The 20,000-nt window shown below is 41.6% G+C and overlaps 1 protein-coding gene and 2 long non-coding RNA genes across 3 annotated transcripts in view; 2 read left to right on the top strand and 1 right to left on the bottom strand.

Moving 5' to 3' along the window:
* LOC118494623 overlaps positions 1–9,653 on the bottom strand; it is a 22,516-nt gene extending 12,863 nt beyond the window's left edge. The window contains exons 1-2 of the long non-coding RNA XR_004896741.1: positions 8,909–9,653; positions 4,000–4,004 (exon numbers count right to left, since the gene is read on the bottom strand). This is a non-coding gene — a long non-coding RNA (uncharacterized LOC118494623). The remainder of the gene's footprint in view (positions 1–3,999; positions 4,005–8,908) is intronic.
* LOC116062329 overlaps positions 1–16,809 on the top strand; it is a 16,829-nt gene extending 20 nt beyond the window's left edge. Inside the window, exons 2-3 of the long non-coding RNA XR_004107928.1 lie at positions 787–792; positions 16,711–16,809. This is a non-coding gene — a long non-coding RNA (uncharacterized LOC116062329). The remainder of the gene's footprint in view (positions 1–786; positions 793–16,710) is intronic.
* Positions 1–20,000, top strand: part of c2h5orf34 (chromosome 2 C5orf34 homolog) — a 41,515-nt gene that overhangs the window by 11,052 nt on the left and 10,463 nt on the right. The window lies entirely within an intron of this gene.

The raw sequence follows: 20,000 nt of genomic DNA on the forward strand, positions 1-20,000 counted from the left end.
ATCAAATGCAGCACTGAGATCAAGTAATACTAAGACTGAAGTTTTGCCACTATCTGTGTTTAAGTGGTTTAAAGTAACATAAACAACAAATTATAAATCAGCTATAAAGTGAGGATCCTCTGTGTGTGTGTGTGTGTGTGTGTGTGTGTGTGTGTGTGTGTGTGTGTGTGTGTGTTTGTTAGAACCCGACTCTCCGATCGGCGGGCCGATATTATCGGGCGATATTAGGCATTATCGGTATCGGCATTCATAATGGCCGATAAATGAATATTTAAAAAATAAAATAAAAATGGACGAAACCCCCTTCAACCATGTTCTGAGTGTTGGCGTTGCATAGTTTGTCCACCAGAGGGCGCTCTACAACGTCCCTGTTGGCAACATGCTTTGATTGTTTTTGTTGTTATTGTGTTTTTGTTCAAAGTTTAAGTTTCATATCTTAAGTTTGTATTTTTATACATTTTATTTATCAGAACTTTAATATATTTTGATGTTCTGTTGTGACAAGTTTATTTTTAAACTGCATTATCATATAATTTTAGTGAGGACTCATAAATAACTACAAATAACTAATGTTAGGGAAATCTGTTTATGTTTTGTTACGCGTTTCTGGATTTCTTTTTTTAAATATATATCGGCCGATATATCGGGGTATCAGATTTTTAAATCACCAAATATTTGTATTGATATTGGCCTTAAAAATCGTTTATCGGTCGGGTTCTGTGATGGTTTCCTGGGATTAAAGGACCCAAATGCAGGGAGATGCAGGCAGGCAGGAGATGGTTTGAGCTTGAGGTTTTATTAACAAAAAGCGGCAGTACAGAGACTGGAAAAACTAGGTAACGAGAAGACGCAAGACAGGTGACACCAGGGCTGGGGAACAGGTGGAGCACATCAGACAATCACACAGGCGCTAAAACAAGGGAAGTAAAACTAGACATGACAAGACAGAAAACAGACTATTAAAATAAAACAGGAAAACAGAACATAAACAGGGAAATGCTCAACAGAAAAATACACAACAAAAACAACACAGACCACAATACACACTAGAACAGGGGTCACCAACCTTTCTGAAACTGAGAGCTACTTCATGGGTACTGAGTCATACGAAGGGCTACCAGTTTGATACACTCTTCTGAAATAACAAATTTGCTCAGTTTGCCTTTAGTTATATATGATTATTAATGATTAATGATAATCATCTATGTGAAGACACTGATCACGTTAATGATTTATTACTATAATTATCAACAATGACTTAACAAGGTGGGAAACCGATAATATCAATATTCAATTTTTATTTTTAGAACAGGCCTGAGGGCTACTCATGTGGTCCTTGGGGGCTACCTGGTGCCCACGGGCACCGTGTTGGTGCCCGCGGGCACCGTGTTGGTGACCCCTGCACTAGAACAACACAGACGCACAAAAACACTAGACAACACAAGAGAACACCGGAACCATAGATATAGAACAATAGATATGACGTAATCCTGACTTGCCATTCCAGGATGGAACCACTTGGCGGCCATCTTACCAGAGTTAAGTTTTAGAATTGCTTCAATTGGAATCAATGGGGAAAGAGGCTCATGTTGTCTTTATAATCCTTATATTTTTCTACCAATACATCAATAGTGGTTTTAATTCAAAGTAATGACTGTAAGACAACTGTGCCTTTCTAGAAAGAAACAAAAAATAGAGATTTGGGTGGAATTTTGATTGATATAGCTCCAAGAGAACAAGTAATTCGTTCAATTATAAAGATAATCTCATAATTATAAAGATAATCTCATAATTTTGCATTTATACTGGGAAGACCCAGGACTAGGTGGAGGGATTATATCTCCAACCTGGCCTGGGAACGCCTCAGGATCCCCCAGTCGGAGCTGGTTAATGTGGCTCGGGAAAGGGAAGTTTGGGGTCCCCTGCTGGAGCTGCTACCCCCGCGACCCGAGACCGGTTAAGCGGACGAAGATGGATGGATGGATGGATGGATCTCATAATTTTGCATTTATACTGCAGGTAATAATTTTATTTTTTCAATTTTGCCTGAACTGGCTAATTTAGTTGCCTAAAAACTGTCTTTGGAATTAGCCATTCAGAATAATGGCTAATATACATTAAACAATATTTTTTAACGTAGAAATCCTAAACAGATTCAGTATTATGGTCTATAGAGCGGTAGTTACGATAAGACACATGAGAGAAACATCCAACTGTAATTTATTAATACATTTATTTATGTGTGTAGATTTTATCTCAACTATAAGACCACATTTCCCATCAACCCCGCTACTTCCTGTTTAGTGTTTGTTTTCTTCCTATCAACCGGCCGGCATGGAGTTAGTTGTGACGATGAGTGGAGTAGTTCAAGAGCCTCGCTAGCTTCAATGAGTTTTTGTTGATAAAGACTATAATGACTTCACCAGAACTGCTAATGGACTTGTCGCAATTTTCATTGCGCTAACGTTAATATATGATGAGTGAAAGCAGGATTCAACATGGCTAATGTTTGGGGAGCTAACGTTAGCTGGTGACATATCTAGTTATCTACGGGCATAGCTATTGTTCTATATCTATGACCGGAACTAACACAATATTTACAATACAGAATAAACAACAACAAAACAGAAAACAGCAACATAAATATATAAAACCACATGTTCTCGTCTTTGTTTTGTGTGTATTGTGAAGGTATGGCTGGTATTAACTGACACTTTTGCAGTAGCTGGTCTACTGACACCTCCTGATCTCTAAAAACCAACTTCAAATGACCACATTCGTTCTCACCACTGATCCAGCCCTGCAGTGCAATTTTAATAGTAGTTTGGTTAAATCCCAAAAAAATGAGAACCCTGTCAGACAAAAGTTGGCAGTCAAATTGCGTCATTGACTGTGAGCTCATGTACAAGACGTCTGTAGCGTTGTCTTTGGCACAGTTATCAACCGTGACTGAACCGTGGTTGAAAGCCAACATGTAAATGTCATTTCCATCACCGCCGACCAGGTAATCGCCACCGGTGGACACCAAGATGTCATTGCCGTCCGAGCCTTTGAGAAGAGAACTTTCGTAACCGGACACCAAGATATCAGAGTAGACGGTGCCGATGACTATCTCCACATCCTTCAACACGTCGCCCTCAGCATCGGCGTAGCGGCCTTGTCCCGTCAGCAGGTTGACATAAACTCCTTTACCTGTGTCAGGATCGCCCCGGTACACAACCGTGTCTCTGCCAGGACCGCCGTCCACCAGATCAGCCCCTGGTCCTGGAAGGAAGACGTCCCGGCCAGAGTTTCCCATCATAGTGTCATTTCCGTCCTCGCCATAAAGAGTGTCGTCTCCCAAGCCACCAATCAGGATGTCGGCTCCGTTCCCTCCGATCAGCGTGTCATCTCCAGCGCCTCCTTCCAAGGCGTCATCCTTCCACCCACCAATCAGAGCGTTGTCTTGATCGTTACCTAAGGCAAGAGGCAAGGCAGCTTTATGTCCACAGCACATTTCAGCAACAAGGTGATTTAAAGTGTTTTACATAAATCATTAAAGAGCAGTTAAAATAATGAAAAACATTCGTTAAAGAGAATATAAAAACAACTAAAGCACATTTCAGACCAAAGATTCTCGCCAAGATGATTAACAGCTCCTAGCAATTCTCCAGTTTGCAGCGTTCTTCCACTGACTCAAAATGCTTATCTTATCATGAATTAGCTCGTTCTTGCTAACCGAGTACTGTTAGCCTTTACAACAGAGTCGCTTCCCTACACTTTTTAGATAATGTTTCATTACAGGGTTCTCTGTTGATTTGTGTTTGCTCGCTGTTGACAATGATTGTAGACAAAGCAGTGTGCCAGAAACGCAATGCCATGACACAGGTGCCCCCTCGAGGCTAATGTTTGAAGTCCCTCTAGTGCTAATCTATTTTATATTAATGAACGTCCGTTACAATCAAGCCATTGCCAAATTATTTGATACAAAGCTAATTAAACCTCTCAGCTCCACAAAACTCTCTCTGTATTTTTCAGTATGGATATGTTTTAGAAAATGTTGCTGCAGGCGCCTTTCTTACGCAGCAGCTCGAGTGAATTCAGTTAAATTTTATTTATAGTATCAAATCTGAGTAGAAATTCACAATGTAGTGAACAATACTGTCATTATAACTCTGTCCACTTTTTATCTTAATATGAAAACACAAGTAATGTCAACATTAAATCCTTTGACTGACTTTTGTACGAATATTAAGGTGATATAAGAAAAAAATATTTGCAAGGTGAATTTCGACTTGAAAGTCAACACTTCGACAGCGTTAGATGAATCTGACGACGACTATAAAGAAAAGCAGAGAAGAGAAGGGGTGCCGTGTCTGCAACTAAACACCCCCGCCGGTCTAGGCGAACGCTGCAACTCCTCACTCCATAACTATAAGCTTTATCGAAGAGGAGAGTTTTAAGTTAACTCTTAAATGTGGTGACAGTGTCTGCCCCCCGGACCAAGACTGGAAGCTGGTTCCAGAGGACAGGAGCCTGATAGCTGAAGGCTCTGGCTCCCATTCTACTTTTAGAGACTCTAGGAACCACATGTCACCACTGAGAAAGGAAACAGCAGCGTTCAGCGTTGGAGACGATGAGAACTGCTGCAACAGGTGAAGGCTGAAAAACCCAAGAAGCGCCCACAAAATGTTTCAGTCAGTGATTGTACTAAGAACAGACCAACACGTTCAGCAGAAGGAATGAAATCCATAAAAGTGGCCGATTGACCGACCGCATTGCTGTTGCATAAAAATTACAAGATAAATAACTCTTCTGAAGAGTCCATCGTGTTTTGTAGTCCTCCATGTCCTCTTTGATTTGACGGTTTAAATACTACAAGAAACTGCATGGAGGAGGGGTAAGGCGGGTTGGCACTGTCGGTGCATCCACATGATGCACCGACAGTGTTGTTGACGTTACATAGAATTCCTCATGTGGGCAGAAACTATGCACTATAGCTTTAATAATAGGCTGAATACTTTTCGAATTAGAATATTTAAAAAAGTAAAGTGACATTCAAATGGCATTATAGAGGAAGATTGACATCTGTACTACTTACCTAGTATGTCATTGGACTGGGAGGGACAGCCTTGCACCGTGTGGACCTTTGACAGATTCCTCTGAGAGTTGAGGTCCAAGCGGCAGTCAACCTGCAGCTGTTTCAGAGTCACTTTGAAAGCTTCAATGTGAAAGAAAGGGACATCACCGGTTGACTTTAGTAATTTCAATTTAAAATTCACTCCGTCTGAGCTCTGAAATACTAAGTGCTGATATTTGGAACTTTTGGCGTAGTTGATCAGAGTGAATTTTAGTTGTTCCCCTTTTGATGTGATCGTCACTTCCAGATCTTCTGTTGATGAGTCCAGTGTGACTTCGCTGCCATGAAGAAAATCCTTGTCAACCAACACAGAATAAATATTCTGATTTTCTGTTGATGAGTCCTGTGTGTCTCTGCTGCCATGAAGATAATCCATGTCATCCGACCCAATATCAATAATCTGATTTTCTGTTGATGAGTCCAGTGTGACTCTGCTGCCATGAAGATAATCCATGTCAACCAACACAGTATCAATATTCTGATCTTCTGCAAAGTTATCGATCACTAAGTTGTTTCCATATCCTTGTTTGATTATGTAAGTGTCTTTTCCTTCACCTCCAAACATAAAGGCACCTTCGGTGTACGGATCAAGCAGATTCTCATTGCTGTTTCCAACCATGATGTCGAAACCTGAAGAACCGTACATTTCTTTCACTGAATCACGATTCTTCATCATCATCCTTTTGCCTTGAACACGGCAGAAGGCTCTTCTTCCGAATCTGAAACACTCGTTTGGGAGTTTCAGGAGATGTGTTCGGAGCAAATTAAGTCGTTCAGGTTTCTGGTTTCTATAATCAACAGTTATGGGGAACATTAAAGACTCATCACAGCTGCTGCGGTTGGTCATCAGTCCAGCTGTTATTCCATCACTGGTTTTAATCTGCAGGTGCTGATGAAACTTTGACTCAAACCAGTTCTGTAAAATAACATCTTTTCTACCATGTACCAAAACGATGATGTTCTGTCCTTCACATATACACTTTATGTTCTCGTATTGTTCTTTCAGAAAGAGAATATCCAAGGCTAGATCTGGCGATTGATTGTTGATGGTTTTGACTCCTTGGCCCGGTGTGATAACGTACCAGTCCTCTCCTCCTCTACCCTGGATGAAATCATCTCCTCCTCCTGGGACAATAACGTTGTGCTCTTTGTTCCCTCTGATTACATCGTCAAACTTTGACCCACGAACCTCCGTCACGCTGCTAAAAGCCTCGTCCTCCTCCAGGTCCACCAGCAGAGGAGATGGCGAGTTGCTGTAGTCGATGCTGCTACTTTTAATACACTTGAATGGGTCTCTGTCCAGGCAGTCGGTCTTGTTATCTGAGATTGTGAAAGTGATCAAATCTTTTGTGACAACAAGCAAATGTCTGTCTGCTGCTGATCTGAACCAATTCAATAAAATCACCTTGACGGCCGTGTTGTTATGAAAAGCGTTCAGAACAACATTGTCATCCATTACTCCCACTGTAAAAGTGGAGAAGTTTGCTTCTATTATGGCCAGGTCTGTTTTAGTGTCTTTGGAGTAATTTTCAATAAACACTGAAGACTGTTTTCTGACTTTCACTATGTACATGTCTTCTCCTTCACGGCCCATCAACACATCTCGACCTCCTCCTCCATCTATGAGATTATTCTCTCCATTTCCAAAGAGCATGTCGTCATACTGAGACCCAAAGATGTTTGTAACTGTGCTTAAAAGTGGCTTGGATGCATCCACAATTTCACCACTAGAGCTAAACATCTTGTTAATCCCTCTGGCCACCAGCTGAACAGAAGAAACCACGACGGAGGAAATCTCAAACAAGACTCCTTCTCCAGACATCATGTTCATGTGACGATACGGTTCCCCTAAAAACCATCCTTCTATGGTCACAGTGTGACTTCCCTCATACATTAACACAACATCATTTCCAGATTTAGCCACAGAAATGTGACTGTAATTAACACTGAAATGAAGAGTGTCTAGTGCTTTGGAAGGATCGTAGTTGTTAATGGTTGTTTTCCCTCCATTTTTAGGAATAATGTACGTGTCTTTTCCTCCGCATCCTTCAACGTAACTTCTCTGTGGACCGAGGAAGAATATGTCATCACCTGGTTCACCATAAAGCTTGTAATAGTAACTTAACATGACTTCAATCACATGTTCATCCTCTGCTTTCTGAATTGCAAAAAAATGATTAGAATCTCTATTTCCTTTGTATTCCCCAAACCTTGACTCTGATACAGCTTTATAACCTGAAACCACCGTCACAGAGCCGGCTGGTATGAACATGAGTATTTTCTTCTCTAGTTTCTTGTACTCTAACTGATGTGACTCTCCCAGGCCAAGAATAATATCTTTGCTTCCCTGTGTATCAATCTGCCAACACCTTTTCCCAAAACTCTCATCACTAGACACAAAATAGTCCATGCAGAGTTCAGACGGACCCTGGTCGGCGAGGCAGAAGTGAACTCCTCCTCCGTTCCAAGAAGAGTCGCCACCGCTAAAATCAACGGCGCTCGTTCCATCCTGTTGCTTTGTAACTTCGTAATATTTGTGATAGTCTGATATCTGTTCAACAAGTCTGTGTCCCTGCTCAATTTCATCATAATGCCAATTGTAAAAGAAACTCGCCACACTAATTCCAAAATGCTCACTCCCCTTCAGAAAGCCTAAGGAAACGGCCCCCAGTTTCTCCAGAACTCCAGCATCTTTCGGAAGGTTGTTTAGTTCATTCTGTATGCCCATATAAATGTCATCAATGCCCATCCGGACTACGGATAAAGCCAGGTTTATAGGCGCTATAAACGGGGCCAGTTCAGGCTGAGCAGTTTCAATAACATCTAAACCAACCATACTACCATCTAAGGCAGCATCGATGTATCCCAGCGTGTCACCTCTCTTCAAATCTTGTTCAAGATTGTATATCCCAAATCCAGTTCCCACTATTGGTATAACTGACATAAAACCCTTCATTGCAGGGCTTTTCATGACTGATGTTACAGCTTTGGCCATTCTTGTCTCTGAGGACAGAGCTTGTTTTGCTATAACAGACGTTGTCATAGCTGTCACTCCATGAGCCGTTTGCAGAGACCCCACCACGCCATCTTTAATGTCACCCTGTTCAAAAGCACGAACAGCTCCTTTCATCCCCAGCATGAGGCCCAGCGTCCCAACAGCATTCCCAGCGTGCTCTATGTACTTGCTGCCTTGATGGGAGGAGGTTGAACCGTGATTTTCCATGTCATGAACTGCTGTTTCAATGCTCTCTGACATTGTTTCATAGTAACGTTGACTCTCCGGTGATAACTTAGCTCTAAACTCAACAGGTTTAGCATCAGCACCGTCTAAGAGATTACACACAAACTCTCCGTTCTCCATTCTGGCGCTGCCCTCCTGGACCTGCAACCCTGCCAGACTTTCACCATATTTTGCCTTTAACTGACTATGGATTTGTTCAGCAGTTAATACTCTCAGCCTGGAGTAATACGATTCAAGTTTGGAGGACTTTTCCAACTCAGAGGCAGATTTTAAGTCTTTGGATGTTACACGGCCGTCATCGTAGCCTCCTAATCGGCCGGACGTTGAAGGGTAGCTGATATCTACAGTATTTATGAACGTTTCGTAATCCTGAACTGAATTAAGCTCAGTTATCATGTAATTGTTTTTTGCCATATCGAATATCTGAGACGGATTTTTTTCTCCATTTTGAATCCACTTACCATACAGTTCGACTTCACTTGTTATAAGATTTTTAAGCTCTTTCTTTAACTTATTAAGCTTATAGTTTTTCAGTAATTTGCTAGAACCTTTATCTGTGGCTGAGCCACTAAATCCACGCTTGCTTGGGTCAATCCAAGAACCTCCTCTTGCCATTGAATGTTCTTCCCAAAGAAAGTTCAGTCCTTTCTCTTTGATATTGTTGTCTGTGCTTTGGACCATATCCAGGGCCATGAGAATCAGAGGAAATGTCCGGAAGTTTCTAGCAGATTCAGATATAACTGATGCAGTGAAATATGTGGTGCACCAGGCCTCAGCGGAGAGCGGGAGGCGAGGTGTTGTGGGCTCTCCACGAAAAATACCTTCCACATATTGAGCGTATCTTTCTCTTGGGTCATTTTGGCCCATTTCTGCTTTAATTCCTTCTCGTATTTTAGAGTAACTTTCTTTTCCTATCTGAGCTTCAATACATTCCTTAACGTTTTCTTCATTTTCTCTTTCATTGTTGTCAAGCTTTTTTCCAACTGGAGCGACATACAGAGTTATAGGATCAACCTCTAATATCCAGTCATTGACCTTCAGGTATGTAACCTCATCTTCTCCGGTCTTTGCATAGTGACGGATTACATTCCTGATATCTTCTCCTGAATTAATCTCATAACATACTTTTATATTTTTAGATAAATAATAGTCTTTTAGATCCAAGTTTTCAATGTTAATTTTTTCTGGACGGGGTATGTTTTCGTCATAAAACAATCCCCAGGACAGAGCTTCAAGTTGTTTACAAGCATTACGATCTTCAGCATTAAAATCCTCAAAAACCTTTGGGTTAATAAATCTCTCTGGCTCAAGCGGCCAGCTGAAATCTTTTGTTTTCTGAATACCGTCATCTGGACCTAGAAAGTTTCTTTCAGCAGTAAAGATCTCCTTTCCTTTACTGCCGGGCTCACTTCTAATAATTACGTCTCCGTTCCTGTCGAGGGTTGCCACCACTTTCTTGCTGTCATCTTTATGTAGCCATTGCTCTCCATCGTTAGTGATCTCTTGGGTGATTTTCTCTCCTGTGTGGCTGACCTGGAGCACAGCGTTCCTGATGTGCAGCTCTGTCTCGATGCCGGCGGTCTCATGGAGATCCTTCAGCAGCGTTTCAATGAATGCTTTATCTGATCCGACGTCACAGGCCACTATACTTATTGTTTTAATTCTATTGGAATCCCTGGAGGTTTGTTGAATGATTTTGGAGACATCTTGCACTTCGTATCCTCCCAGTCTCATTACTTCTGAGCTGTCTTTCCTGCCGTGGCCGACCAGCACCAGCCGGCTGTCCTCTGTCAGAGGCACGGAGTCACCTCGGATCAGTACTGGTCTTTGGTTTTTATCAAGAACGTAGACAGAGGAAACCGTTGGATGCTTCTCAAAAAGATACGTAGCAGCTGTTCTGACAGCAGGGTCATCTTCCAGGATGAGGATCTGTTGGTGGTCGTACTGGGTGCTGTGATCAACTGGTCTTTGTGGAATTTGGTATCCAGAAACTTCTTCAAGTTTGTTCATGACCTGGTAAGTCTGGTGATTCTCCTGGTTTGTTTCTAGGACTGCTGTGATGCCACGGGCCGTAAAAACTCTAATGAATTTATGTTGGAAGTCTTTGGTTGTGTTTCCGTCGAGAGAGAACACAGGTGCAGTTTCCAGTGACGGTTTCAACATCAGCTCTGCGAGTGAAGAGCCAGAAAGGCCAGACACAGTTTGTCCATCTTCTGAAACACTCCCAAATATTTTCACCAAGGTGTAGCTGTCTGCTTCTGGTACACACGAGACATTGAACAGGCATTCGTTGCTGACTATTACTGAGTAACGAGGATCCATGCTGTATTCCTGTTGGACTCTGTCATTTGTTGACTTTTCTTTGTCGGTCATGACCAGAAGTTTTTGGCTGTAGCTGTGTGAGATCTCTGAAGCACTCAGGAGAACATCTTGTGTCTTCTGTTCATCAACAGCTGCCAAGAAGCCTTCAAAATCCTGGACAACAGGTGAAAAAACTACGTATAAAACACAGCAGATAATCCAGTTAAAATAATTTTTTAGGGCCCGAGCTCCGACAGTGGCGAAGGCCCTTTTAAAACTGAAGGAATTCTTCCTTTCCTTTCCTTTCTTAAAAAAATAAATAAATTGCCTTTTTGAGGGGCTTAACATACTCAAAAACTCACCATATTTGGCGGTCGCATCAAGTCCGGTGAAAATTTACGTATTTTAAGGGTTTCGGGAATAGGCACACAAAAATGTGTCGCTAGTGCCCCCTGCAATATTTAAAAAATTGAGCCCCTGCAGTATGTTTAACATAGACTCACGAAACGTGGTACACATATGTAGCATGTCAAGACGTACAAAAAAGCTCATTGGAGCCATATACTAAACCCAACAGGAAGTCCGCCATTTTGAATTGCAAGTTCTAAATTAGTGTGATTTTGGCCATTTCCACGTCGTACTTTAACAAACTCCTCCTAGAGATTTCATCCGATCAACTTCAAATTTGGTCTGTCCCATCATAAGACGTCAAAGATGAAGTTGTTAAAAGAAAAACTTTTCGTCATAGGGCATGGCCGTGGTGGGGCGGCCATTTTGTGCGTTTCGCCATCGAAACAGGAAGTGGGTGTAACTCGAGTGTACATTGTCCGATTGGCTCAAAACTTTTCAGGATTCATAAGAGTCCAACCCTGAGGACAAATAAAGGCCGATATTTACTTAAAGTCATAGCGCCCCCTAGTGGCAACAGGAAGTAGGCCTAAAAGTCAAGGTGCTATACTTTAACGAACTCCTCCTAGAGATTTCAAATTTGGTCTGTACCATCTCAACACCTTACAGATGAAAAGTCATTAAAAGAATTTTTTTTCGTCAAACGGTGTGGGCATGGAGGCCATTTTAAGCATTTATCGATGAACGAAGAAATTGTTGTAACTTTAGTGTACGTTGTCCAGTTTGGCCGAAATTTCTCATGGTTGACAAGAGTCCAGGCCTGAGGACGTGTATAGGCCAAAATTAACTTTTGGTCATAGCGCCCCCCGCTGGCAACAGCAAATCAGCCTTATATGACAAACAAAATCCGATTTACATGAAACTTATAATGTGTGGTCTAAATGTGATACTGAGCCACCCTCTATACTTTAACCACGCCTTTTCATAACATTTGAACCATTTAAGGTAGAGTCTTGTGTGAGGTATTATTGAACACAGCAGAGAGTTCCTTATTCATTGGTGATGGTTTGGCCCGCCCCCTATGCTTAAGCCATGCCCCCTGGGGACCCGTTTAAGGTAGAGTCTTATGTGAGGTATTGGTGATGATTTGCGGTGCAAATGCACCGTCGCAAGGAGTGGCGTCCGCCAGTAACCTCAACGTGCACAGAGGCGCGAGGGCCCGTCCATCGCTGCTTGCAGCTTTAATTATATATATTCCTTTATCATAAGGGGATGAATGTTTGACTCAAGAAAGTCCCTTTTGTTGTCTTAAATGATAACTTTGTTTTTCTTTTCTGTGTGTCTGTGCAAGATCAACTCTTTTGCTAGTTTTATGAATTAAACACTGATTTGGGTTCCAGTAAATTAAGCTCAGTTCGACTGAACTTAAATGAAAATCCACTAACCTGTTCCTTCTCAATCACAGAAGCTGTGAACTTCTCATTCTCCTGAAGATCAGACAGCAAACTCATCGGGTTTTGGTCAATGTCCTCCCTAAAAGAAGATTTACAACTTTATATCAGAGAGGGTTACACAACACTTACACAGATACACAGCCATCATTTTGATCAGTGGCGGTTCTTGACCATTTAAAATGGAGGGACCACATACAATTTTAGGGGTACCAAAAAGTGTTACATACCACAAACCCTCCATAGGTTTGGTTCTATAAAAGACTAGTCTATATTGACAATGTTTTATTTACGGGATTGTTCTGGTGCTGCCGAAGGTTCTGCCAGATGTCCCTCATTTTAGGAAAATTTTTATTTTCATTCATTGGTGATTTACACTTTTACCAATCTTTAAAACCTGCTCACTGCGCTCCATGGCTGTGACACAACAAGCGCCTGGAAGTACAGTGGTCATACGGAAACCAAAACTTGTGCACGTTAAATTTGGAATCGATGATCAGATTCAAAACCAAATTTTCCAAATTGGAACCGGTTGTCAATGCCAAATCCTAGTTTTTGACTCGCTTGAGCTTGTGTGGGCAAGGCCGATCTTTTCAGTGGTTTCAGTGCGGTCGATAGGTCTGCACCAGAGTTTGATTTTAAACGTATTCTCACCTGGGGTCTCATTTATAAAACTGTGCGTAGGATCTTTACTATAAGTGTACATACACCCAAAAGCCCAAAATGGCTTACGCCAAAAAAAAGTCAGATTTATAAAACCGTGTGTAAGCACACCTGTAAGTTATGTTCCCTTCATAAATCAGAGATTACCTACAATTGTGCGTACATGAATCAGCCTTTTATCCCGCCCTGTACACGCCCATTTTTAACCATAAATAGTCAATGCAGAGCACTTCATGAATGCTGATCAGTATATGAATGACACTGGCAGTTGTTACACCGAATCATGATGACTGGCGGAGAAAAAGCAATACACTTCTCAGACATTCAGGAATTGCTGCAAATTGAATTATAATTTCGGCCTGTTCTTGCACAGTGTAGGGAAACCTGATCTATAACTACATGTATTAATAATACGTCCAAAACGGCAGGCATTACGGTACTCGGGGACAGCTTTGATATACCAGACGTACTGTATATAATAAGAGTTAACAGAACTATATATTATATCCAAACAAGCCTTAGTGATAAAGTTGAAGATTATATATAATATATATATATTTTTTTTTAATATGTAGCGGTCTGACATTTCCCTCTGGAAACAGCCAGTTGCCCCCAGAGTGGCGAGGACCAGTATTTGGACTGGGATGGCACGGTTCCGGCGCGTTGCCCTCTCTACTGGACCCAATTCAGTACATAGATCCAAGAGCTCAGCTTTAGGGAATCTAAATTGGCATATTAGCCAGTCATCATCATGGTCCCTGAAGTCTCTTTTTCTCCTAATTCTTCCATTAGCGTAGTCCTCCTGCAGGGCCAGCAGTGCCATTATGCAGCATTACACATGGGGGTCATTGCAGTATTTATATGTTTACAACAATTTGTGATTGTTAATACCTTGCCAACACAGCATTATCTAGTGGTATCCCCCACCCCGAGATACAATTTGAAGACAAAAGAAAGTGTAATAGGCAAACACACTTTTCTTCATGCAGGTTTGGTCACGAACAGTATTAAAGTTGGACTGATATCAAGGACATTAAGGGTAACGATTGCGCGAGAGCTTAACGGCTGTATTTCCAGACTTTAACATTTGATGATAAAGGCACAGTATTAGAAACAGATATTTAGTTATTTACACTGTGTTCTGCCGTTATCTAATGCTAGGGTATTTGATGCTATCCTGTATTCCTCCTGCGCTCCATAGCGGATATGTGACGGCGAGACAGCGCCGATTAAACATTAAGAACACATTTTTATTAAAGATTTGAGTTGGATTTTACAAGGTGCTTATGGAACAATTATCACTCAGTACAAGCGCAAATAACACTGCTGGATTTAATCTTCATGGTTATGTGGATGATATGGAGTGAAAAAATGTGCATGTGGCATCAATACTTGAAAATATTATATCGTTATTCCCATTTACTTTCTGCACTCTGACTTCAGTTCACCACCTCACCATCTGCGTCGCCAATTCCTATTTTGTCTCCAAAATGTGCGTACGCATGGGTCAGAGTTTGTGTGGAGAACCGCACATTCTCCCGTCAAGTTAGGTTTTATAAATCACAACCTTTGCGTGGGAAGTGGCGTATGCACATTTTCAGCCCCGTTTTGTGCGTACGCCATGTTTATAAATGAGACCCCAGAACTGTACTAGAAATCTTAGTTCTTACCTGCTAATAGATCTCTCAACTCTGGCCCCATGTATGGATGTGTCCCTAAGAGAAAATACAGTCATTGTTAACTTCAGTCTTTCCCCATGATAAAAAAAAAAAATTAAAACAATCAGCACTGGGTTGCACCAGCTATGCGTTAGTTCAAACGTAGACTAGTTTGAACGCAAGTTGTAACTTCGGAGTTTACGTGCTACTAACATTTTGAGGGTTGCACAGGCTGAAATAGTTCTAACGTTTAGGCATATGTTACAACTTAAATCTTACACCAAGCACTTAGTAGGTGTAAAGTCCTCCGTAAGATGGGTTGACATGGCGCATCGTTTTGAAAGGTGGGATAACATGGAAGATGAGGAGGGGTGACCAGCTGTTTTGTGTCTGCAACATGTTCTCTGGGATAGATTCCATCCCTTTGGATATCTGTGATGATTCTGATTAACACTCACGCTTTAGTTTTCCATGAGCGGAGCTACAGAGGAAGACCGACCTGCTGGCAGCAGACTCGGGTTAGATAACCTTAATTAACAGCTACTATCGTTAATCATAACGTCAGCAAATCGTTTCCCAGTTCAGGCTGCCGTTATGTCTTTGTTATAATAACCTCACAATTTAAATGTTATTTTTTGGGCTTTTTCCGCCTTTATTTGTGATAGGACAGCTAGCCGAGAAAGGGGAGAGAGAGAGGGGGAAGACATGCAGGAAATTGTCACAGGTCGGATTTGAACCCTGGACCTCTGCGTCGAGGTATAAGCCTCTCAGTATATGTGCGCCTGCTCTACCAATGAGTCAACCCGGCCACATAACCTCACAATTGAATCCGCCCATAACGTTACGGGCTCCTCCATGTTATAGTTGACGTGTCACCACCAGATGTCACTGTTGTTATTTTGCACTAACATTAGCTGTAAGTTAAGGTTGTATAGTTATCAACTAATCATAACGCTTTGTCCTGGCTTATGTACCTTTGTGTTGCTGTTTGGTGATTAGTGATACCAACATTAGCTATTTTTAGCCGTTAGCTTCTTCGCTGTTGTGGAGCTAACGTTAAGTGTTCAAAAACCGTTGGCAGGATAAATACCAAGGTAATAATAATAATATTAAAGCTGCAAGCAGTGATGACGGGCCCTCGCCCCTTGCCCCGGGAGTACTGGCGGACGCAATATCAAATGTAGACCACACATTCTAAGTTTCATGTAAATCGGAATCATTTTTGCCAAGATACAACCGTTCCTGTTTTGACACGCACCTACAGGAAGTTGGTGCTCCATAACGTGTGCATTGTTTTAGCTATCAAAATTCTTTCGATAAAACAACACCATCTAATGGCTGATTGCCACCATGTTTGACACAGATGCCAAACCGGCCATGAGGAACAACGTGTTCAAGTTTCGGGGCAATCAGAATAATTGTTGCCAAGATAACGCAACTTCCTGTTTAGACAGGAAGTTGCTGTAACTTGCACATTATTTCAACTATCAAAATTCTTTGGATAACTTTTCGTCATGAGGGTCAACAGATACTACCTGCAAAGATTCAAGAAGATTGAAATCACGGGCCTAGGACTAGTTCGAAAGAATGTAAAGCATATGAAAAATGAATAATTAATAATGGCCGCCTTCCGTTTGGGTGGAGCTAATGAAGGTAAATGGGAAATATGTCTTAGTTTTCCAGCATGCTAAGCCCTTCAAAAATGCGAGTGACGTCATGGAATAATAATTCTTACAAAAACAATAGGTTCCTTCGCAATTTCGTGCTCAGGCCCTAACTAGAACTGTAAGCAGTTATGACGCAGTCCAAGCCTCCCGGCGCCAGTCACCCCTGACGCCAGTCACCCCTGACGCCAGTCGCTCCCAACGACCCGGGGAGCGTGCAAAAGTGGGACCCAAAGCGTAACGGTGGGGATTGCAAATATCCCAGAGCCCTAAAGGATTTTTGACAACCTCTGGTCCATCTGGTTTTATTTTCTATAAAAGCTTGTAAAACATCAACCCTGTTGTCCACAGTCAATCTATGAACATCATTATAAAACATATTGAACATTATAACTCATATAAAGGACAAACTATTTACATTTCTTACATACAGTGTATCTATCTTGGATGTAACAGTATCGATTAATGGCACAAAGACCCCAAAAAACTCTGGACTTCTAGGCTGGATACAAAACCTTCTGTAAGGGCTAGGAAGACAACAAAGACATCAGCAGAACGCGGCGACTGTTCGCTTTTAGCTACAAAAGACTTTATGTTTCTACTAGTTAGAATTATAAAGTTATTAAGTTATGAATCAGAAGTGACGTTTGGCGTCGTATATGACCTATATGCTCGACCTCAGAAGGGGTAAAAGGGCCCAAACTGGTCTACGTTTGACTATAGCACCCCCTAATGGCCGATCTTTACCAAATTTGGTAGAGAGCCTCAGAGCGACATTCCGAACAAGCATCACAAGTTTCGTGTTGATAGCATTTACTCTGGCAGAGATATTGTAATTGCAAATTTCCCATTTAAATGCATTGAGTTATTGGCCAAAACAAATAAACGTTGATTATAGCGCCCCCTAATGGTCGATCTTTGGCAGATTTGGTACGGAGCATTGTAGTGGGATGTTGAACAATGATCTCAAGTTCTTTGCTGATAACATTTAATTAGGCCGAGATATGATATGATATGTGTGTGGTAGCTAGCCAGGAAAGTTTTGGTCGTCAAATGCGCATACTTTAACGTAGCAAAATCCTTTTGATAACTTTTAGTCAGGTACATCTGGACATGCTATTTACCAGGTTTCGTGCAGATCGGTCGCACGGCCTAGAACGAGTTCGAAAACGTTGCCCATTGCGCGATATTGCAAAAAAAAACTTCTTAGCGGAAATGGCGGGGCTATATCATGTGATTCAGCTTAATTCAATGAACACGTGGATGTAAGGCTTTCTAATGTGCGATGTGGGAGTAATAGGCAAAAACACGTTTGACATCATTATAGCGCCACCTAGTGGTCCACATGTGTAATTTTTGGTGGTGAGGTCCAAGACCCATTGTACATCTACCCTGTAAATTTAAAGTTGTTCACATTAGTGTAAGTGGTGAATCCAAATGTGGGTCCCATAGGCCATGCCCACTTTGATCAATCGGTATCCCACTGTAGGGATGGCCTCAGGAGTGGCACTAGATGGTACCCATCAAATTTTGTAAAAATCGGATGAGCCGTTCATGAACTATAAACTTTATGTACATGTAACACCCCCTAGTGACCAATTTTCGTAAAATGTGTGGGGCACCTCCAGAGGGTCATGGCAAACAAGAATCTTAAGTTTTGCATTGATAGCATTTATTTTGGTCGAGATATGACAAAGTTGGTATTTTCATACTTAGCTACACAAATTTGTTTGTGCGTAATATGTGCAATTTTTATCCTTTTAATAACTTTTTGTCAAGTCGGTCTGGAGGTGCTACTTGCCAAGTTTCATGCAGATCGGTCGCACGGTCTAGGAGTTCGGCAAAATAGGTTTTCAATAAATCACGATTTTTCACGTATAAAAGTCTAGGCGGAAATGGGCGTGGCCTATATCAGGAGATTCAGCTGGATCCAGGGAAAGCGAAGATATATGGTTTTTGAATGTTCGATGTACGGTTTGGGAGTTATAGTTTTTTTCTACAATAGCGCCACCTAGTGGTGGATATGTGTAATTTTTGGAATGTTTACAATTTTCACTAGTTGTGACATGTGTGCAATTTTTTTTGAGTTTTCGTGCATTCTAACCCCCTCAAAAATGCGATGAAGGACTCGGAAAAATACTAATCCTTAGAAAAACAATAGGTCCTTGCAGAACACTGCATCAAGAATAGTGCTTTTCACTGACTGGCCACGGAAAGAAAAAACGTCATTTTTTGCGAAAAATTTCTGGTTAGTGTTGACTTTACGGCAGTGTAACTATGATGAACCTTACGTCTCTGTGGTGCAACACAACATCGATATAACTTTAGTATTATATATATTAACCCTGGCGTTTCAATCCAAAACCGTTTCCAAATGTCTGTTTTAGGGGCTCGGAAACGTCGCAGTAGTGTGGACGCCAGGCGTAAACCTAGCAGAAGATTTTTTTTTTTACCAAAACGTAGCAGTTTAGATGTAGCTTTAGTGGACACTAACTGACGCTGAACATTTGTCCTGTAGGGTTACATTGCAGCTCGGTTCTGTCGGTTAATACTGGACTAATTTCAAAGATTGTTGTTACTATCAGTGACTTAGACACCTGTGGTTCGATGGGTTCTTGAGCCTTTCATGAAACATGTGTTCAGACAGTCCTCTGAGGTGGTGCAGTGCAGCGATATCCGGGCCGAGCTCCTCCCACTCTTCATCTCTCACCTCTGGGAAAGAAACAAACAAACAAACAAATAGGGGAAATTATGTATTAAAATCCATAAAAATCATCTCTTTCTTCGGGCTGTGTCATTTACGCTCTAGCCTCGCATGTTCACCTCTTATCTCCACAGCTCTGTGGAGTAACGTCTGGCTACACCACAGATGCATTCTGGGATAGGAGAATAAACTCTCTGGGTTGTTTACATTTCATTAAACCAATCCCAACGGTCTTGAGCTCCAGACGCAGTGATGGTGTCTCTGCTAAATAGTCTCAGGAAGGAACTTGTTCTGGTGGAACATTTGCACCTCGCTAAAGAAAACTCCTCATCCAATATTAAATGAAGTTAACTGTTGACACGATGCAGTAACGGGAGATATTTAAATGAGCTGATACATGGTTAAACCTCATTGGCTCTTACCAATTGATTATCCAGTCCCTCCAGGATTTCGCAATGTCGTGAACGCAACAATTACGCGAATTAAACCAATCACAGTGAATTCGGTGCGACTCGCAATTTTTGACCAATAACTGCATTTTCCCGCGACTTCAACCAATCCCAGCAGTCCCACGGCTCAGACGTTGCGTCAGTATGTGACGCTGAGAGCCACTGACCAAGCGGGAGTGAGAACGGGATGACGTAACACACGTACGTCGCCAAATTAATTTAAAATAATACAACACATTCACGTTAACATGCTGCCTCCCAAACTATTGTCCGTCATAAAAAAAAATGGCTCAAGTTTAATTTTGTAATTTTTCTGCACCTCCGTAGTAAACAATTTGAAGTACTTTGACACTTGGACGTACTGCCAGCCTCTGTTCAGGATCAATTGGTGTTCTGCTTTTT

The sequence above is a fragment of the Sander lucioperca genome, chromosome 2 (genome assembly GCF_008315115.2).
Source record: "Sander lucioperca isolate FBNREF2018 chromosome 2, SLUC_FBN_1.2, whole genome shotgun sequence".
Lineage (NCBI taxonomy): Eukaryota > Metazoa > Chordata > Actinopteri > Perciformes > Percidae > Sander > Sander lucioperca.